The sequence below is a fragment of the Ictidomys tridecemlineatus genome, chromosome 7, assembly GCF_052094955.1.
Source record: "Ictidomys tridecemlineatus isolate mIctTri1 chromosome 7, mIctTri1.hap1, whole genome shotgun sequence".
NCBI lineage: Eukaryota > Metazoa > Chordata > Mammalia > Rodentia > Sciuridae > Ictidomys > Ictidomys tridecemlineatus.
This window is the reverse complement of record NC_135483.1, coordinates 134,346,647-134,369,865: the sequence shown is the minus strand read 5'-3', so window position 1 is coordinate 134,369,865 and position 23,219 is coordinate 134,346,647. Positions and strand designations below refer to the sequence as shown.

General features: G+C 39.1%; 1 long non-coding RNA gene across 2 annotated transcripts in view; it reads right to left on the bottom strand.

Annotated features, from left to right (window-relative positions):
• The window catches only part of LOC144365556 (uncharacterized), a 259,899-nt gene that overhangs the window by 150,677 nt on the left and 86,003 nt on the right, over window positions 1-23,219 (bottom strand). The gene's annotated exons all lie outside the window — the stretch shown is intronic.

Genomic DNA, 23,219 nt, shown 5'->3' with positions numbered 1-23,219 from the left:
TTCACATACATATATAACCAATTTACACAGACCTTCTTTGTCACTTAAACTCTATTACTTATTTCATCACATAAAGACTTTCTTATCCAGAAACACTTCCCTTTCCTTCTATTAAATATGGTTTCCATACCTATAACCTTCTAATTTCTCTTTTCTACCCGTTAACTCCCTTTTCTGTTCACATTCTGAAACAATACTTGTAAATTTCTGAATTTAAATAAATTATTTCATTTTAATGAAAAAATAATTTATGTTATTTACAGTACTCTTAATTTGAACAGTTGAAACCTTTGGACCTTTCTGTATAAAAATCTTCTATAACCTTTGTATATAGAATCATATCTCTTTGCCATTTCATCAAAACACAATGTTTGGGTGTTGGGATTTTAAAGTTTTTTAAAGCATTTGTTTTTGAGAGAGAGAGAGAGAGAGAAATTTAATATTTATTTTTTAAGTTTTCGGCGGACACAACATCTTTGTGAAAAACCAGCCTCTATCTCAGAGCAAAGCCTGTCCAAGAAAGGGACATGGCCTTTGTCCTTGGAAAAACTCACAGAGCACTCCTAGGCACATTCCCACCCTGCTAAATTGTTTATCTACAAATAACAGGAGAGATCTGCTGTGCCAGGTGTCCCTGACTCAGTCAGGCTAGGTGGGGATTCATAGCAGCCCCCTAGCAGCAACCAATCAGCATGAGACAGGGAAATACCTGGGATGCCAGATAACCCTCCCAGTAGTTTATGGTGGTTGATAACAAGTTGGGAAACCATGTAGTTCAGCACGTACACCCCTCTTGGCTTAAACCAATCAGTTCAAATGAATACCCCTTTTGTACTGACCAATCACCCCTACCCAACTTGTACCCGCCAGTGAATGTGCTAATCATGTTTTAGAGTTGTTATTTGATTTTCCCGTGGTGTGTGATGATTTGCTAAAAGAGGCTATGATGTATGTGAAGTCCCTGCCCTCTCCAAAGAATGTATAAAAATGCTGCAAACTCTGGGCTCGGGCCTCTCAGCGTCACCAGTTGCTGTGTGTGTGCGCGGAGGACCGAGCTAGCTCGCAATAAACACCTCTTTGCTGCTTACATGGATCTTGGGTCTCTGGTGGTCTTTGGGGGTCCCGAATTCGAGCATAACATTTGTTTTGTATGTGGTGCTGAGGATCGAACCCGGGCCGCACGCATGCCAGGCAAGCACTCTACCACTTGAGCCACATCCCCAGCCCGGGATTTTAAATTTTTAATAAACTTTTCCAGTGATGACAAAACAACTTTAAACACTTTTATTTTCATTTACCAATTTATGAAAACATCAATAATATTACCCAATGGAATTCAAAGAATTAAGTGTACTTGATGATCTCACATGCATAAGGCCCTAGGTTCAATTTCCAGCACAACACACACACACACACACACACAAAAACACACAAATTATTGATGGTATATTTAACAGTTAGCATGTTAGCATTGTAAATTAATCAGATGTCTAACAAACACACTTATGAGTAATCCCATGTCAAATCTACTTTATTTATTTTTACCAAGATAGTAAATAAGTCTATTGAACAGTATTAGCCATTTCTTTCTTATTGATGAAAAGCTCTAGAAACAATGGATATTGGATATTTTGTAGACATCAACATTTTATTAGTTCTTTTGTAAGGGTCCTGCTAATCATTGGAGAAAGAGACCACAAGAGACCAGCTTCGCGCTGAGGCTCAAGGCTCACGCAGGAAGGGAGAGCGGCCCAGAGCCCAGAGCCCAGAGCAGAGGTCAAGCAGAGCTTAAGTACATTTTTTGGGGAGGGCTTTGCATACATCAGAACAAATCATCAGGAGGAGCGGGAAAATTGAACAACAACTCTGAGACATGATTAGCACATTAATTGGTGGGAACAGGTCAGGCAGGGGTGATTGGTCATTCCTAAGCGGGGGGGGGGGGGGGGGGGGGGGTGGGGGGGGGTGGGGGGGGGTGGGGGGGGTGGGGGGGGTGGGGGGGTGGGGGGTGGGGGGTGTACACATTCAAACTGATTGGTTCGGGCCCTGTGACAAACTGCACAGGGCCCTAGGCTAAATGGCCAGTAGGGCGTTGTCTTAACTATCTCAGGAACTTCAGGTTCTGGGTGTAGCAAAGGAACTTTGAGATGCCCGGATCTTTTACATTTTAATTTTGCAGTTTAGAATCAGCTTAGAAATTTTACCCTTACACTTTGACCACCCAGAGAGACTTGTGAGTTAAGTTTAATTTTAAAGACATCTTTGCCTTCATCTGTTACCCAATTTAAATTCAACTGTCTTAAATCACGTGAATTAAAGGTATCTGAATCCATTTTTTAATCTATGAGCACTCATTATCTACCAATTTTGATATCACATACATGACATATGGACACACACATATGGTCAGACAACACAATAAACAGTGTGCACACATACAAAAGTAAAGGCCTTGTAGCTTTTTGCACGTGAATCTCCATTGCAATGATACAGATGTTAAAAAAAAAAACTCCATAGTTGAATAAAAATCAAGACTGATCAGAAAAACATTAACTTAGGTGTATAGGATCAAAATGATGAGCTCCAAAAATATGAAATTTAAGAAAAAAAAAGTCCTAGAAAAAAATGACATGTCAATAATTAGTAAAGTACCATATGATTTGCTTTTTCTGTTAGTCCAATTTGAGTTCAGGTAAAAGACACTTTTACTTTATTTTTTTCCCCTTTGGGCTTTAGATCAGTCTCCTACTGAGCTTGCAGCTTCTTTCATTTGCATTTCAATGTAGGTCCTGGCTGAGTTCTGGAAGGAGGTGGGGAAAACTGAAGTTCTGAGCACAAACGTCATGCCTAAGGCGTTTTAACCATTTTCTCTTTTAGTTAGTAATCAGGCAGGTTTGGATGAAAATAATATTACCTTAGTTTCTATTACTTTTGAGAACAAAGCTATGATGTTAAGCTCCTTACTAAGATAAGCTACTGGCTGTTGAGCAGGTCCATTATATTGAGTGAACATTCCTAGGGTTATTTCTCCTCTCTCAAGACAAACAGGTTAAATCCTGCTCCAGTGGAAGACAGGGGCTCAAAAAATCAGGCCCTGTTTTAATATCTTAAAGGCTTCCAACATCTGTTTATAACTCAGGGTGCCACAGTCTGGCTATGCACAAAATCACGAGCCACCACACACCTTGTAGATTCAAACAGCAACTCTTTATTCTCAAACTGTCACCGGCACCTTACACACATTCTGGGGAAACCCACGTTCTGGCCAAAATCCACACTCTCCACCAGGCTCTGAATCCCAAATACTCTCTGAATCCCGCAAGAACTCAAGGCGAGAACACAATGAGAACTCAAAGAAAACTCAAGGAGTGGGCATGCCTGAGGCAGCAGGATATGCCCTATTCCCAGCAGGGTACACCTTAAACCTGGAACCGCCCTAAACCCAAGGAGAGCCCTAAACCCTGATCTGCGCTAAACCCGGATCCGCCCTGGTCCTTGAGCAAGGTCACCTTACATGCAATGTCACTGCAAATGACCTGGGTCCGATATGGAGAGTCCTTCCTCTAAGCAACATTGGGTAGGCTGACAAAGAAATTGCCATGCGTCATTCCTACTTGGCAATGGCTCTCAGCATCAGGGAGAGTAAACTTTTTGGTAAATTTATCTTTTAAAAGTAGGTGGCCCTTTATGGATTCAGGATTTAGGGTGGTGTGTTTTTATTGCCTCCCTGAGTTTCTCATGAAAATAGCAGTGCTTTCCTGGGGGCCCTGACTAATTTCAAAGACTTTGGAACAGGAAGTGGGCTTTCCTTGATCCTCCTGAGAGCTTCAAGAACTAATATTTGGAAATGTGTAATCTTCCAAGCATTCTTTTTATCATTTGGGTCCCAGTCAGGATCATTTCTGGGGATTGCCTATGTTCTAGATGATTAATTAGGTTTGTTTCTAGTTGTGATGCTGGAGCATGGGCAAGATGTAGGTCCATCACCAAATTCTTTAGCTACTTGCTTTTTGTGGTCTCATTATTGGAGGCTAAAGTTCAGCTAAATAACAACAAAATATATTTCCAGATGAGGTCAAACACCTGGCATAAGTTCTGAAACATCCCAATATATTTATTCAGATCCTCTGAAAATCTCCCTGAATTTGTTTTTATTTTTTTAAGTTGGGATGGTCCTCTTGATTTCTCTTCCTTAGTAGATGATTCCTTAAGGCCTTCTCTCATGGCAGAGATTGAAGTTAGTTAGGCCTGACAGCACATGAAAATTAGGCACTTTTCCTGATCATTTGTAATTTCCTAGTATGTACACTAGTGGTCAATCTACAAACTGACTTGAGAGAGAAGTTTCTACCTGAGTGATGAGAATTTCAAGTTTTCTCCTGCATCAGAGAAAAAAAAAAAAAGAAAAGAAAAAAAAAACTGTTTATCCTATTAGGGTTGTCTCCCTAAGCTTGAGCTTCATTATGGTCCAGAAAACCCATCTTACATCTCCTGGCTTTGCCAAAGTTATTTCTGGCTGTTAAACCATGAAGCAAGAAAAGACCACTGATTCCAATTTTAAAACAAATCAAAAAAAGCTTATACTGTGTACACAAAGAGACCTGGCCAGCGACTGTCTCACCCGAAACCTGGGGCAGAGAACAGCCCAGCTCTCAGAGAAGAAAAGGTTTTCATAGCATAAAAAGTTACAAAGGGAGTGTCTTGGGAACTTATAGCTAACAGGATTCTGGCAAATGTAATACAAGGGCAATTAGCAGGTTAATGATCTACATGGCTTTATATTTCAAGTTGGGAGTAAATTCAGATCCCAACATGAGAACTTATGAGGCGCTGCTGAGGTTTCAGAGAGGGTTGTTATCTAGTCACAGAGAGCAGGATTTATGAGGTGCCACTAAGCTTTTAGGGAGGGTTGTTATTTGGTGAAGGAGAGCCAGGCATGGGTGAGTTGAGAGCATGAGCAGGAATTCCAAACAAGTTAGAAATTTAGAAATCTCAGTATTTTATAATAAAACAGAAATGAACTTCTTATGACTTGGTGATGAGATGGCTCCCAATCTTAAGATGATATTAGGCTGGGTTTATCACTGGCCTCTGGCAAAGGCTAGGGTCCCAGTTTGCCCTATGCCAGAGATCCTGGAAGGATTCAGACTTAAGGGCATGCCACTATAACTCCTGAAAAACCCATGAAAAATGAGAATAATTGTATATGTCTTAACCTTTTGAGCCTAAGTGTTGTCCTGTAGACTAAAGAAATCTCCAGAGGGTAAGGAGAACATCTATTTGTTGTTAAGCACATAATAAACACCGTTTTCCAGAGGAGTTTACAGGAGAGGGAGAGATTCCTTAAAATAGAGTGCCTCCCTCTTGCAGCATTAAAAAAAAAAATACATTGAGTACATCTGAGCACAGAAACAGTAATGAGAGATTTTAAATTGGCTTGTGAAGCCTAACTAAGTGAACAAAAAGAACCTGGATGTTTTCCTACTAATCATCTCATGTCTTTCTCTCAGTCCTACAATCTGAATTTCTATTTTTGGAGGGAGCATCCTGGAGGGAATGGACGTGGGGATGGGTACTGTTGTGCAGCCCACATGGAGGCAAATGTAAATGGGGCTTTCCCTCAGGTTATTCATCTACCAATCACCCAAATGCCTCTTAGAGCAGTCAGGAGCAGGTTCAAGAGAAGGAACTTAGGATTTTCACCTGAGTGTAGCCAGGCCGGAAATTCCACAATTGTTCCATACTCCTTCATCCACCTTCATGCATCCAAGGAAGATCAGGACTATGGACACTGCATACTCATGCTAATTGCTTTCTGAGTCTGGACAGAAAAGTAGGAAGCAGCTTCAACAGAACCCAACATGCCTGCTCTGTGTTGACCAGGTGACCGAAGAAAACTTTCCTGCCTAGACAGGAAAACTTTCATCCAACTCTTGAAGAGTGGTGGCTACACTGACTGCATTTAAGTAGCAAATGGGTGCCCATCATCCTCCAAAATGAAAGAAACAGAAAGTTGCACCTCAAACAGATGTGGGGTGCATGGAGAGGACCTTACCTTGGTGTAGATATCAGTGGGACCTACAAATATGATATCTCTGGGGAATCCTGCTTCTTCACATGTGGAAGTTTGAACATTAGAGAAGCATACAGAGGCAAGCATATAATGCAGGGTTTATTTAAAAAGAAGTAACATAGACTTTTCCTAGGAGGGAGAAGGGGGCCATAGCTGGTATCCTGGTACCCAAGAAGCAACGTGTTTTGCTTTTTTTATAGGCTTCCTCTGTTCTCCTGCCCACTTCCCCTGTCTTTCACCTTCCTGTGTATGTGACTAGGGCCAGGAATTCTCGGTGGGAGGGGCAAAAGGTGGGAAACAGGTGGGCTGAAGGGGGAAGGGCAGGATGGAGCAGCCCAGGACACATTAAATGTGTCCTCCCTGTTGGGAGGCGCAATTCCTGGGACAGGTTACCTTAGCAACAGGTTGAAGCAGGGTCAAGTTCTTCTTAAGGATAAAGGAAGGCCTCTGAAGGAATTAACATTTCAATCCTTAGGGGGCAGTCTCCAACTCACCCGACTCACTGAAAATTGGCCTCCTTGATCCGACCTGACTCAATTTACCTATCTATGCTGACTGTCTGTCTACTCCCGGCTTCACTGCCACATCAGAGAGCTTCACTCCAAGGATGTCAGTGAGACTGGCTGCCTTGTTGTTTGTCCCTGGATCCATATTCCAACCTCCAACCATTGGCTGGAGAGACCCACCAGACAATGACAACTCTTCAGCTAAGAGAAATCTCTTAGCTAAGAGAAGTCGAGTGACATCGGAGATTCTTTGGTTGTCCCAGGATTGTGTGACATGCTGGCTGTGTTTAATTAGTGTGAGTTAAGCTAACTGTATTTGATGATTGGTGTAGCTCAGGGAGGGCATGTGGATCCATAAAAGGCCTTATCTATAATTGAGTTTAGATGTAAATAAATTCATACTTTAGTTCAAAAGATAAAGGAAGGAAGAAGGGGAGGAAGGATCCAGAGCACAGAAGAGTTTTGGACTTTTCTGTGAAGCATAACATTTCTAACTGTCAGGTTGGTTTGAGGTTGGCTGAGGAACAAAGCACCTAGCAAGCTGGTACACCAAAGAACCACCAATCAGGCACCAAAGAACCACAGGTCAATCAGCTGGGCCTCCTGACCAATCCTGGATCTTAGCAAGCTCCCCCCACTAACCTCAGTAGGACAAGGGACTCTAAAAACCTCCTTTTCCTGTCCCAAGTCCTCCCTTCCTGCCCTAAGCCCAATAAAAATTCCAGTCCAGTTGAGCCCCAAGCACTTCTCCCCTGAGGCACCCTGTTGGTCTGGAGCGAATCTCAATAAAGCCTCATTCAGCAGCCTTTTAAATCTGCCTCCTTTTGGCGCAGCTGTCTGACCTTACACTAACTAAGTGATGAAGAGGATACCAGAGAACCACAGTTAATTATTGTGCCCCCACAAACAGAAGATATTGTACTTCCCCAACCCTGCCTGGGGCTGGGAGGGAATCAAGCATGGGAAGCCCTGAGGTCATCAGTCCAAAGACATCAGGCATCTTACATTGCCCTGATTTCCCTCGTGGGGATACCTGAGCCCAGGTTTGAATTAATGGAGTCCTAGCACCTGGCACTGCATGGTCCCACAGAGATGGAAAGAGAAACTTTTAATTTACCTTCCCATAAAGGGTAAACAACCTCCTGCCGGAGGCTGAAGCCACAGCCCCATTTTGAAGTTCAACATGTCTGTCTTCCCAGCCTTCAACTCAGAGCTTTCCCAGTTCCCTCCCTTTCCCCCTCCTTTGTTGGGTAATGGGCTTGGGAAGTGGTGGAGAAAGTGTTTACAGGCCCTTGGGAGGGTTAGATTCTTTCTAGAGGTTTCTTATCTCTGCAGAAAGTGGAACTCTGACTGATTTCAACAAAATAACAGCACTCTTAAAACGGAGTAGTAATAAATATAGTTTGAAAATTATTTCAGAATGATGAAGGGCAGCAACTGACTTGATTTTAGCTTCAAACTAGATTTGGCAGATTCCTGAAATATTTACCAGCAAAGGAAAATTTTTATTAAAGTATTGCTGTAGAAAGAAAGCCCTAGGGATATTTAATCGCTTGGGAGGCTGTTGCTCTATAATACAAACCCCTGCTACCCACAGAACAGCAGCACTGATTTGGGAACTAGTTAAATTTCAGATTCTCAGGCCTTTAACCCAGAAGGGTAGAATCAGAATCTCCATTGCAATCTTGAGGACAATTTTTTGCACATAAAAAGTAGGAGAAGTAGTGCCCTGGATACCAGAAGATAGTCGTGTGTCAACAAAAAACTAGCTTCCAACCAAGGAGGCCCAAAACCTGTTAGATTCAGAAACAGGGTGGTTCCAATGTAAATGCGAGCTGACATCCATCCAAAACCAATGGACAGCCAGCCAGCGGACCTTATGCTCTGAACAGACGAGTAAAGGAAAAATTGTGCTTCCAAAGTGTCAAAGATTAGAGGACAACAGGTTTTTGAGGCTGCATTACTGTGGGTCTAGGAACAGTGGCTAAAAAGCAGATTCATTATGAGTGTGACTGTAGTTAATGGCTTACAGCTGCATTGGTGCTTATTTTCAAAATAATTTAAATTGGTAAATCATAGTAATGTTTCAATTTGGAGAAGATATCAATAGAATTCCCGCTATTACTCCTTGAGCTCTCCAAGATTCTGCATGGCTTGTGCTTTTAACAAAGCTATCCATCTGATTTTCCATTTTCTCATACAGTGTGGAAGATTTAGAGTCTTCCCCTAAAGTTCCCTTTGTCACTAACCTGGGCATTTCTCCAAGCCCAAAGATAGTAGGAGAAATTATAGGCTCTTCCTACATGCTTTTCTTTTTTAAGCAACTAGATCTGGTTTTCATATTAGCAAGTCTTAACCTTTCTGTACTTATCGGGAATTTTTAGTTTGTGGGTTTTTTTGTTTTTGTTTTTTGAAACATAAGCACCTGCACATCTTGATCAAAACAGAAAGCCTTCAGAAAAGCTAAGCTCATTAGTATGCAATTAAGGGTGTTGGTTTACATATTATTGGATCTACTTGGGGTTTTATAAGTATCATGATGGAATTGCAGAAATGTGAAAACCTCTTTAATACTCAGGTGCTGAGAAAGCTGGCAGTCATAGAGTTTGCTTGGTGATATGGACATAGTAATACAAATAATAGAATAGAAACTATATTCATGATGGCAGGTAAGCCCCTGTGTGTAAACTGCCAACAGGACTCTCAGAGTGTTGCTTCTTGCTAAAGTAGCAAGTAATATCCTAGTTCACTCTTAACAACAAAATAATTGTCTACAATGTTAAACAATTAAATATCTGATTATAAGCTGAATAGTTAAAGAAACATCAGGTTTTAGAAGTCTCTAAGAACTTTTTTTGGAAAAGCCCCTCCAAAAACACATAAAAATAGAAGCCGATAATTTTCATTTAATGTTTCAACTTCTGGCCAATATCACCAGTTCACAGTGAGTCATGTCTACACTGGCTCAAGGAGAGAGCCTCCACCCATACCAGATCAAGGGGAGTGAGTCTCCATCCACACTAGGCCAAACCAAGTGAGTGCTCATCTACAGTGGCTCAAGGTGGGGGCAGAGGAGACTCCTAATGTCTAGGTGGATCCAGAGGTGCTCCTGGCAGGAACTCAAGCAGAGAAGCCTGGACCAGTATATGCACCTGGTTCCTGCAGCTGTTTAGCATCCGTGTGACTGATGCCCATGCTGTGATGTAAGAGTCCACAGAGTATAGGATCCCCCGGCTGGCTGTCCATTGGGTTTTGGATGTCTCAGCTCTGCATTTACATTGGAACCATCCTGTTTCTGAATCTAACAGGTTTTGAACCTTCTTGGTTAGAAGCTACTTTTTGGCTGACACACAACATGCGACAACACAATTGTTGACAGCAGGCAGCCATCCTCCAGGTCACCCTCTTCCAGCCTTTGCTGTTGTCTGGGTTGCCCATTGGAGGTACCTAGGGAGAAATTGCTGCCATCTGCTGCTGCAATGCCCCTATTGAGGATCCTCCTGGAGTTGGGCATGTGGAACCCAGGGTCTTTCTGGGAGACAATCCGGGGAGGAGGGGTCCTTGCATGTGGGATAGAGATCAGTGAGAGGCAGGCTGAATGTTCTGAACCATTTTGCCCTCCTCAGGCAGCTGATTCCCACAGAACAAGGGAAGGTGTGAAACGCAGGCTCACAGACACCTCTTTGGAAGGACAGGAAAACTGGAATGATCTATGGGTCGTGAGTGAGGCCCAACCCTCTGATGCCCAGACTTCACCTGGAACAACAGGCTTGCTCCTGCCTCCTCTGGTGCTGGAGTTTTAGGTACACAGCCATTGAATCATCAAACTTTCTGTTGGCTAGAGACACCCAGGTCTTGTATGGGTTATAACCCATGTCAAACAGGATTGTCATTATTGTGGGGTCTGGGCATGTAGGGAGTGGCCCACTAAATTGATGGGCTGAATACTCCTCATCCTCCCTCAGCCATTGGTGATGAAAGGTCTTCTTTACTGTGTGCTGCTGCACAAGATTCTTGGTCAGCATTTTACACATGAGCTTTTTGGCTTGGATACCTTGCTTCCATAATCTGTGTCACCAGCTCCCCAGGGAAGATCTTCATAAATGGGTGTCTCCCTGACAGCATGAGATACAGAACGACCCCTCGGCTCCAGACAACCATCAGAGGGGACTCATATTCTTCCCACTGGATGACTTCAGGGGCAAGGTACAGGAGAGTGCCCCTAAAACCCGCTCAGCTTCTGCCCAGATATGAATTTTATGCTTATGCCAAAGTCAAGGAGTTTGATGTTACCTCTGGCATCCAACATGATGTTCTTGACCTTCAGGTCTCAGTGCACAATGCCCTTCTTGTGGCAGTGGCCCACTGTGCACACAATCTGTGTGGATAGTCTCTGGGCCTTGTCCTCCCACATGCCACTGGACTGGATGTGGACAAGTAGCTGTCCCCCCGCTGCATATTTCATCATGATGTAGATATGTTTACAGGTTTCAATAACCTGGAACCCATTGGGATATTCCAGGCCCAAATAGAGAAGTTCCCCCCCCCTTTTTTTTTTTTTTGACAGGACTTTTGCTGCCATCTCTGCCCCAGAAAGGAGATGGTGGGGTTTCACCTAGGAAAACCCACCATGTCCAATGGCCCTGAGCACCTCACAATAGTTCAGGAAGGCTGTCTCATCACAAGAGCTGGGCCCCTGCTACACTACACTAGTCTCTGCTCTTGCTATGCATCCTACGCAGGAACGTCAACTAAAGATGCTAGCTAAAATAAAATAAAATAGCAAACCAAAGCAACAAACCAAAATCACAAAACAAAAAACCCAAATCAAAGAACTAATATCCAAAGACCACAACCACCACTGCCAACTACCAACCACAGTTGTAGAACCAAAAGTTCCTAGATGGAGAATTCCCATGTGTTTGCTCTCTGGGGAGGGCCCAAGAGAGATGGTATTTCTATGGTGGGAGCACATCCAAAAAAAGGAGAGATCACATAGGGAGACTGGAAGGCAAAGAGAGTGGCCGGTTCATTCTTTTGTAACTCACTCTACAGGAACTAAATGAGGATAACTACCTAATCCCCTTTCAAAAATGATAACTAAGACCCAATTACATTTCATTTGGTCTGCTCTTTCACACCTCCTGCCAACAGCAGCATACTGTGGACCAAGCTTCCAACACACAGTACCCTTGGAGGACAAAATTACATGTGCCCAAAGCAGGGTACAACTATTTCCTTTTTACACTGTTGATGTCTCAAGAGTCTGTAGCAATTACTATTCCATTTAATACTTGATATTTAAAACTCATCTATTCTTTCCTTCTTCAATGTTACTACAAATTTGTGAATTTTGTTAATCATTTTAAACAATCAGCTATTTGTCTCATTTATTTCTTTCATTGCTTCTAGTTTTGATTTAATTCAACTCGGGGCTCAGCTTTGTTAAATCCTTTCTTCTGTTTGAGTTTGGGTTATTTTGCTTTCCAACTACCACCCACCCCCAAGATTCCCCAATTTATAACAATAATTATTTATTTGAGCCTATTCCTCATTTCTGATGTTTTCAATGTTATCCATTTCCCTCTAAGTGTGTTTTAGATATATTCTACAAATTCTTAAAATTGGTATTTTCACTAAATTCATTGTCTATTTAGTTCCCTTCCAACTTCTTTGACCCATAGATTTTAGCAGTATCCTTATTTTACAAGTTTTGGGAAATTTTCTTTTATCTTATTATGTTCTAGTTTGAGTCCTTTGTGGTGAAAAAAACCCAAATTCTTTTAAATTTGTTAACTTTGCTTGATATCATGGAATATGGTTGATATTGATTTATGTGCTTTGGGAAAATTAAAAGAATTGATATTCAGTTATTGGGATAAGAGTACTATTTTTCAAAAAAAGTTAACATTTCAATAATTTCATATTTTTCCCTTTAGTTTTATTTATTGGTTTTTTGCAGTGCTAGGGATTAAACCCAGGCCCTTGCATGTCCTAGGCAGATTCCCTTCCACTGAGCCACATCTTGAACCTTTCTTTAGCTTGTTAATCTCATTTAAAATTTCTAGTCTTCTTTTTCTAAAGCTTCCACATTCACCATAAACCTTCCTTGCATCTTTTTTTTCTCCCTCATTCTCTGCTCAGATTCTACAAAATCACACATGTCTATCTCTTTGGTTGAAGACTTAATTTCCAATATTTCTAGTTTTAAAAACTGAAGTGAAAATAAGTGGATGGAGAACATACAGGAATTCTTCTTCTAGTTTCTGTAATTCTCCTACATAACTAATTGTATTATGTATCTGAATAAAATAGGACACTATCTCTTCTCCCTGATGAGAGCATGCACAAATGCTTTCTTCATTGCCTGCTAATAATTTTTTTCAAAAGCGTGCACGCATGCACACATTCCTTCAGGATGTGTTAATTCAGAGCAATTATGAAGACTGCATGGAATATTTAACAGTCCCTTGTGCTGATTATTCAGATTTTAAATGACTTATTGGGCTATGTTAACATTTTTGCTTCACATAGGTCTTTATGGTATGATCCTGGAGATGGAAATAATCAATTTAAATATTTGTTATTAGAACTGCAGTCTTTATTCAGGATGACAGAGTATTCAAGACATAGTTTCAAAAATCACAGTTAAACAAGTGTTATCAGATTAGACATTTCTCCCAGATTATGCAAAATAATTAACTTTATAATATAAAAATCTCAGTGGATTCCAGAAATTGTAATTGGTTAAGGCAAAGGAAAAACTCTATGAGGCAGCATTTCCTGGATTGGAGTCTTGGGAGTTGCCTGTAGGATAATTAATTTTCAATTAAACAAAACACAAAGAAGTGGCTTTTGAAATCAAACCATGTGAATAAGGAAGGCATCCAAAATGTACATTTATGCTCACATAGATTATCGTCTTGGAGAATTAGCCAGTTATAAGTAGGTCATTTTTTTGATGGTGAAAGAGGTAGATATTTCAAAAATAAATAACTTATATGAGTCTCAGTAGAATGTATCTAAATGAAAGTCATTTTAATTCTCTACTTTTTACCTCAAATGAAGTATCAATCTTGACAACTGTGCTTATAATAAATTATGCTTGACTCTACCCCCACATTGGAACAACCTCAGATTTCCCTTGTAAATTTAATTTCCTTGGTTCCTCACCTTAAAGGTTTTGTTTCAGTAAAGAAAATTATACTGATATGAAATGTTTTTTATTGGGGTTGTTGGTTTTCATTCTTCCTGCAAAATTGCTTTGTGAAAATTGGTGTATAGAGACTCTCAGCATGTTTCCTTAATGGAAATAAACATGCTCTTTTTCAACTCTGAAAAATGTGTGTTAGGTAGAAATGAAATTTGAAAAAACTTCAATGCTAGCAAATATGATATCCCTCCAAATTCTTTTTAGCAACCATATTAAATGGCATTTTAAAATCTTAATATTCAGATAATCTACATACTATTTAAATTATTCTATACAACACAAAAGACAAGAAGTTCTCTCTATTGTTTTAAGAAAGCATGACAATCCAAACTTTAACATGCTAGTAAAATAGTTTTCAAATGTGTAGGCTAATTTATCTTATAAATAATAGTTGCAAAATTTTAAGTGATGCAATTAAAAGCAAAAGTATTTTAAAAGAATGACAAAATAAGTAGTGTTTCAATTAGGAAAAAAAGTATTGTTCATCCTTGGAATGTGTGTGTGTGTGTGTGTGTGTGTGTGTGTGTGTGTGTAGCCTTGTATGTACAATTACCAGCACAAAGTCATGATTCTGTAATGAGGTTCACAAAATTAAAAAAAATCCACCAGTTATGCCCACATAATAAAAACTCAGAGTAAAATAAGATTATAAGGAAATTTAATATACTAAAAATATCTAACAAAAACAAACTAGCAAACACAGAAAAGTAAAATGATGAAATTATTATCTTTTTATTTTTGTAGTTGTATATGGGTGGCATACATTTTGTTTATGTGGTGCTGAGGATCGAACCTAGTGCCTCACATCAAACCTAGTGCCTAGTGCTTAGGCAAGAGCTTTGCCACTGAGCTATAGACCCAGCACCAGAAATTATTTTTATTATAATCCAGAGCAATGTAGAAATACCCACGAGGACAATGGATTATTCAACCTTTTTAAAAGTTTCTAATAATTACAATACTATAAATATATGTGCTATGAATATTGGAAAGATAAACAAAATCATCTGTATTTTTTGGATGAGATTATGATATAACTAGAAAACTGAAGAAACACTATTGAAGAATAATTAGAATTAATACGAAATTTTTACAAGGGCAGCATACAAGATAAATATGGTAAAATCAATCGTTTTGCCTTTCTTTATCAATACAGCTATAAGTGGAAATGAAATAGAAATATTCTCATAATAATAAAACCTTGAAAATTCTAGAAAGATCCAGGGCTACATAAAGAAAAAAATAACATATAAATGGAGAGGAACAAAGTGATATTTGATAGGATTACATCATTTTATTATTGTACAAAATTATTATACAAAATTAATGTAGTTTTACAGATCTTAAAACTTGCTATAAAGCTACTGTAATCACAATAGTATAATATTGGCACAAGGATAAAGAAATCGAAGGAACAGAATGGAGAATCTAGAATTATATCCAAATGCACATGAGATCTGAATATATGACAAAATGAGGTTTTAAATCAGTATTACTCAATGGAAAATTTATGGGTAAAAAAAAATTAAGACTTCTGTGTTACACAATATATTTCTTTAAATTCCAGATGGATCAAATATTTTTACAATAAAGCAATACAAATACTAGAAGGAAATCCTTGATGGCAATCTTCTTATTTAAGCAAAAGAGAAAACAAAACACCTGTTAAAAAGAAGATGAGCATATCTGGCTGTATATAACTTAACCAAAAAGACAACTAAAGACCAGGAAAAATATTTGCTATATATATATTATAACCAAAAACATTAAAAATCTGATGAATTAAAAATACACAAATTAATAAATACACAGTGCCTATGAATCACTAATTCATAGTAGAAAATCTATAGATCAATGCTTGAAAAGATTTCTCATTGCTTCATGTCAATATAATCTGGAAATACATGCTTTCATTTCACAAATATTTGCTGAATGAATTCTTCCTAAAATTCCCTCAATGTTGAATTTGTAACAAAAAGAATTGATTCTTGTTTTTAAGTGGTTCATGATTTATGAGTGAGATAGACATTAACTGCTGAGCATACAATTATAAGTTGTGAACTGGTTGCTTTGAAATAGAATAAAGTGGTGAAGGGTGTTCATTCTGTAGATTAGGTAGGCAGAAATGGTGTTACTGGTGAAAATGATGTTCCAGATGATCTGGTGCAGATATCAGTCTTGAGAACATAGGGAACAAGTTGTCTACCCAGAGCAAGAAGTTTGTTTTTATTTATAGGACAGAGCTATTTTATCAAAATGAACCACAATGCCTAATTAATACTTGATTAGTGCTCAATATTTACTTATTGAATCTAACTACTGAATTCTACATGTTATTTCAGCTCTCTTAGCAAAGGACTTTGTGTTGGACTATGGCAAAATTGGGCATGTTAAGAAACAATAAAATATTTTGGAAGTAAGTTTGAAAGACATTTGAAAGTAATTTTCACATATTCACAATAAGCTGAATGTAAAAGTCATGCATATATACAAACTTTAATACACCTGAACAAACATACAATCAACTATTTATAATCACGGAGTCTTTGTGGTTCTCCTATTTTTTCTACAACTGCCATAGTGAGTACAATTCCAAATCTTCCCCTCAGTGTCAGCTCTCATTTCTTGGAATGATTCCAATCTTGCAACTTTAAGAGGTCACAGAGGTCTGAATTAGAGTGAGTGAGAATCCTGTGTAGTTTGATAAAACTTCCCTGGATACTTTGTTATGCTCTCTTCTAGACAGCCTCTTTCCCCTCCCCATTTAAGAATCATTTTGATATATCATATTTCACATTTTGATTCAAGTGGGTTATGCACTCCCATTTTACCCCTTATACAGCTTGCAGAATCACATCAGTTACACTTCCAGGGGTAAGACAAGATAATACAAATGGAAGAAATGATTTACAGTAGAAGGGGTAGAGAGAGAAAAGGGGAGGGGAGGGGAGGGGAGGGGAGGGGGGATAGTAGAGAATAGGACTGACAGCAGAATACATCAGACACTAGAAAGGCAATATGTCAATCAATGGAAGGGTAACTGATGTGATACAGCAATCTGTATACGGGGTAAAGTTGGGAGTTCATAAACCGCTTGAATCAAACTGTGAAATATGATGTATTAAGAACTGTGTAAGGTTTTGAACGACCAACAATAAAAAAATAAATAAATAAATAAAGAATCATTTTGATGTTTTTATGATTACTATGACCCAGGTGTGTTTAAAAGGTGAAATATTTAGGGGGTGCCTTGTATATCTTCAGCACTGTGCAATAATCTGGGGAGAATCCCAAAGCAGGTTTATTCCTTGGCTCCCTGCAAGCTACACTTTTTGCCTGTGGCTCTTTTGAGCCCGATCTTCTGGTTCCAAAATTCAAACTTTCTCTGTCCTCTCAGAACTCCTGATAACTGAGCCCTATTGACTATGCAATCTTCTTGAATCTAGCTTTATCCCTGGCATCCATGACAACAGTCCTAGACATTTGACTTTCCTGGCTCCACCCTTTTTTCCCCCTCAACACATAAATATTGATGTTCCCTGAAACTTCATAATTGATCACTTATTTTGTACAATGTCAGACACACTTGGAGAGGCTGCTGACACATGTACTGGTGGGTCCCAACTCTATATGTTTGGCTCAAGTTCTCTCTGGACTGCACTTCTGATCTCCTACTGCCTCCTGACAGCTCCACCTGGACGTCTATCTCACAGACATCATGAATAAGCCCAGGCACTCCCACTTTGCCCCGGATCTGTTCTTCCTCCTTTAGTCCTGTACTCATAATGCTTCCTCAAACCATTCAAGAATATAGATGTAACCCAGCCTCTTCTGTCCTGCTCATTTTCCATATCCAGTTTTTCACTTGGTCCTGAGAATTTGCATCCATCATACTTCTCCATGATCCCTTCCTCTCCTTGGTTAGGCTCTTAAATCTTTCAAAAAAAATTCTTTATAGTAGCAATTTTTTAAATTAGCCTCTTCCATAATTCTTTTTAAGGGACTAAATAGAATATCATAGTAAAGTATCAAATTAAATACAGTGATTAATGACAATGTTACAAGGTCATAAGCATCAGAAATAAGAACAATCTACTTTCTTCATCAGGGACTCCCTTCGAAAGGATTAGGTTTCTAATAACCAAATGGAACCTGCATTATCATGCTTGTGAACTCTATAGGATTTTTGAACAAGGAATCAGGAGCAATCATTAGAATTGTTATTTTTAAGAATTGCTATTCGAAGAGAGAAGACACTGTCTCCAGTAATTTATGGGAAATCATGCAGATACCTTTGGGAGAAAAGGTTCCATTAGTCCCCTAATTTAAGCACTGATGAAATAAGACACGAAACAGGAAAATTGGGAGAGTGGCAATTGTGGGCTCTAGGAATGGAAATAGGATGCTGACCTAAACAATGACAGGGCTCCAGCGACGCCCTTCAGGTAACTCACTGCCTAACTTTGTGTTTGTCTCGGTAGTGTCACTTGCTACTTCATTAGATTCAGGAAGCTTTTTGTGGAGCATCTTTTCTGGGCCCTGAATACTGTAGGGAATGAAAGGAAAATGTAGAGTCTCTACCCACAATGAGCGTGTAGAGTAATTAAGGCGCTAAGCATACAAAACATACAAAAACACGTGGAACCATACTAAATGAAAAGATACAAAAATAAATGGAAACAAAAAGAAGGCTGCTTAGATAGATGGAAGAAGCTGATGTCATTGTGGTCCACAGGCACATTCACAGTGAAAGGCAGTGGAGCCTGCCCTGGTGTCATTGCCAAAGGTCTTGTGATATGTACACATTTCTGAGTGTAGTGTGCTTAAACGTGGACATTAACAAGTACTTTCTCCTCAACGATGAAAATATAGACCAGAAAAGAAAGTTACAAAAAATATACTTTCATTAGTGGCTCTGTAAGGATGAATTTAAAATTTAAATGTTCCAATAATTTCTCAACCACAAAAACGAAGAGCTTGGCCAAATTAGTGGGTTATATACCCCCAAATTGGTAAGACAATCACATAGAATAATTTCTTCTCCTCTTTGAGGATCAATCAGGGATTGGTGGGTTTCACTGCAGATTTCTGATGATTTTCCACACCACAAAGCCCTCCAGGCACAGCTCAGCATTTTGCAAGACCTGCCTTACATCTCAAAAGAAGTAAAATGCTACCATCTAGTGGCCTATGTGCAAAACTAAAGAAAACACTTTGTTCTATCTTGCAATTCAAAAGTCACCAAGCCCAGGCAGAGAGCAGTGTTTAGGTTTTAAATGACTTTGCAAATAAAAGGATTAGAGCATCTTGATACGATGAAACAAACTTTTCAAAAAAATAAAGTTCTGAATCAGGCCAGATTGAAATGTTTCAAAATCGGGGCTAATACTCTAATCATAACCATGAATTTCCCTAACAAGTTGAAATTTTGATTTAAAATGCAGTAATCTTGAATTCTAGCCCAATTCTTATCTTCTAGAGAAAGCATATTCATTTAGCATAATTGTTCAACATAGAACTTATCAGGTTCTATGTCTTCCTGCTCCTAGTTGGATGTGTTCTTTTCGTGTTCTGAATTCCATTTAGATTCGATTCTCCATTTGTACAGGTTATATTATTATTTGTACAGGTTATATTAATTATTCATGTTGGCAAGTAACATGTTTAATCCCTTTGAGCAGCATAGGATGGGCATGGAACATGTAACATTCTTAATAAATGTATAAGTTTTAAGTAAATAAATGGGAATTAAATGATGGATAAATGGATGAATATGTGGTAGGTAAACCCTATCTTTCCTATATAAACAGAGGAAAACATACTATTTTGGGGGGTAAATACAAAGATTCCAAGATTCATTGCACTGGCTCCAAGGGCATGGATTATATAGCATGAAAGCAAAAGTCAGGAAGACAAGAGTGACTCCGAATCAAGCCTGGAAGCACTACTGTGCCCTGTTGACCTCAGGAATGGATGCTCAGACTCGACCACTCCCTGTGCTGGCCCTGTGATTATACAGATTCTAAAGCACAAAACAAGGGGAGAAGGGCACCTGAGAAGAAGCCCATGGCAGGTTCCTCAAACCTCTATCCACAGAAATGCTCCTCAGTGGACCACAGAGCTAGGTTTACAAGTCAAATGCTCCCTGGAATGCTGGCACAGATGTAGTAAAACAATGGCCTGTGTTAAGATTTAGATATTAAATGTCCCCCCAAAATTCATGTGTGAGAGAATGTAAGATTTAGAGGTGAAATGACTAGGTTATGAGAGCCTTAACCCAATCTGTGGATTAATCCCCTGATAGGGATTAACTGAGTGAAAATTGCAGGCTGGTAGAGTGTGGCTAGGGAGGGCTGTGGGTCATTGGGAGTGTGCCTTTGGGGTATATATTTAGTGAACTGAGCTCAGTCTCTTTCTGCTTCCTGATCGTTATGTGAGCTGCTTCCCTCTGTCACACTCTTCTGCCTCACCTCAAGCCCTGAGGAATGGAGTTCTTCTGCCTCACCTCAAGCCCTGAGGAATGGAGTCAGCCATCTATGGACTGAGTCCTCTAAAACCACGAGCCAACAAATAAAACTTTTCTCCTCTAAAATTGTTCTTGTCAGGTCTTTTGGTCATAGAAACAACAACAACAAAAAAAAAAAACTAACCAAAACAGCCTACAAGTCACCTCAGAACCAAATTAGCCCCTGACTTTTTGGTTCAGGCACTGTTTCTGAGTCAGGTGCTCTGTTAATGCTAACTGGAAATGATGGTGATATTGGTGGTTGAGATGTAATAACAGTTAAGGATATTAGATGCCTGTGGGGTTTAGACTCTAATAAAAGAGTCCTGCTTGCCCTTGAAGTAGCAAGCTGGGAATGTTCAGACTTTAACCACAGGTATTTATACTTGGCTCCAGATAAGTGCCATTTATTTCTCTCTACTGCAGGTAACTAGAAGCTTTTGGCTCTTCAGCCCTATTGCTGTAAGCAGTGAACCTAGATCCCCAGTTTCTGAAGAGCCCTTTCATGAATAACTTGATTCTTTAATGATTTGACAGACGCCAGAACAAGATTTTTTAAAATTTGCCTCTAGCTTCTTGCATCACAGTATACATAAAGAGACTCCCTGTTCCTCAACAGCAGATTGGGTGGGCTTTTCAGCCAGGTTTCCATTTCCCTGGAGAATATCAAGATTGGAAGAGATAGGACACCAGATATATATTTTTTAAATGCATAATGGGGGCCTGGGAATGTAACTCTGGTAGAGCACTTGCCTAGCACATGTGTGACTTCCCTTGGTCACAATAATCAGATATCTCCTTTACAGAACTCCTTGCTGAAAGTTATCTTCTTTCTGTTTTTATTCTCTTTGGTCTCCTTCAACGTTCAATATTTCTCACATCTTGTATTACCTATTCTTAGAATAGTTCCTTCTGACATCCTCCCTAGACTAAACATGGGTTAGTAGGAGCCCTCAAAACCTACCTTTTTTAAGGAGTTCAAACATTTCAGAATGTTTTAAACATTTATTTTTTGCTAAATTAAACTTTTAAAACATATTCACACACACAAAAAATAATCTTGACACCAGGTGTAACTGTGGAGGAACACTGGCAGGACCATTGTCATAGGCTTCCTTGCTGCTGGGCTTCTGCATCCCCCTTAGTAACGTTTCTTTCTCTCACTGCAAGAGAGAGACCCTCAGTCCCAGGGTCTTTCAACTTACTTTCACTTGGCTCACTGATCCTGCCTTCTAGTTCCAATTTTCAGTTTTATACCAGTGACTACTCAATTGATTCTCCAAACCTTAGCTCTCAACCAAGCCTGGATTCAAATGCCTCCAGTTGCCTACAGAACATCTAAATCTTACCATCTGCAGACTAAACACATCACCCTCTCACTGGGCAACAAACTGCCCTTCCTATTTTTCCTGTCTTGAATCTTATTTTGGCAGAAGCTATGAGTTACATTACATTGATTTGGCCTGATTAGTGCTTTCAAACTAGAAACTTAAGTATTTCTTGGGCCCTACATAATTTTTTTCTAATAACTTTTGAATATTACTCTGTCTTTCACTCCTCCTTTTTGACCTAGTAAACACATCAAGTATACCACTTCATTTGTCCCTTCTTATGTCAATGAGTATTTGGGTCTCTTCCACCTTTCAGCTATTGTGAATAATGTTGCTACTACAGTCATTTTAAAGTCATTCATGGCTTCAGAATATTTTTCTCCTAACTAAAATGTGCTCAAGATAAATTAATGATCACAGCAGAGCATAATGTATAAACGTATAGAGTGAGCCAGAACCTGAAGGCCTAGTCTGAAATCATGAGTTATGGGACATTGTGGAATTAAATAAAAACCTGTCTTGGTGAAGTTTTCACTTACTAAGATGCTCTTATAATGTGGAAAGACCAATTGTTCAGCTATGAACTGTATTGTAATCATGACTTGCAAGATTAAAACTGAGGATGTGCGCTGTATCTATTAAAATTAACATTACTAAATAATTAGTAATTTCAACAGAGTTATGTTTTATCATTTTCCTAGTAGAGGTTTTGGGGAAAGAAAATATAAAATATATGTCATGGTTTGGATCTGGAATGTCCCCAAACTCTCATGGGGTTGGTAGAGGGACTTTTGGAAAGTGATTCTATCAGGAGGGCTCTGACCTCATCAGTGGATTAATCCATTGATAGTCGAATGGACTACTGAGAACTAGGACCTAGTTACAGGAAATAGGTCACCACGGGCATACTCTAGAAGGGCTTATCTTCTCTCAGGCCCCTTTCTCTTTCTCTGTCTGCTTATCAGCTGCCATGATCTGACAGCTTTCCTCTGCTATACCCTTCTATCATGATGTTTCTGCCTTGGAGCCAGCCGACCATGAACTGAATCCTCTAAACTCATAAGCCAAAATAAATCTTTCCTCCTTCAAGTTGTTCTTGTCAGGTATTTTGGTCATAGCAAGTAGAAGGTGACTAGCAATATAAAAAGATCTTATTAATACCAAAGAATTTGCTATAAAAAGTAATTAATTCATATACATTGAGAAGAGCTAAAGGGAAAATAAGAGTGTGATGAGTCTCATGCAGGAGAATCAATAGTAACCTATTCTTATCATTGATTAAAAATTACATGTAGTCTATATATGTATATTAACCTGTGTGTATATATATATGATTGTACATGTACATAATATGTATAAAATATGTGTAAATAAAATTATATGTGCACATATACATGCAAAACTATAGAACAAACATGAAACAAATATATATTGTACAGATATTTGTAGGAAAAAATTAATAGGAAAAAGTAAAGTTTCAGTGACATAATGCATAGGAAAGTAGAAATCAATGAGTATGCACTATGAAGTATGAAATAAAAGGCAAAATAAGATTGCAATCATTTGGCACAGTAAAATTAAAAGGGTTTAC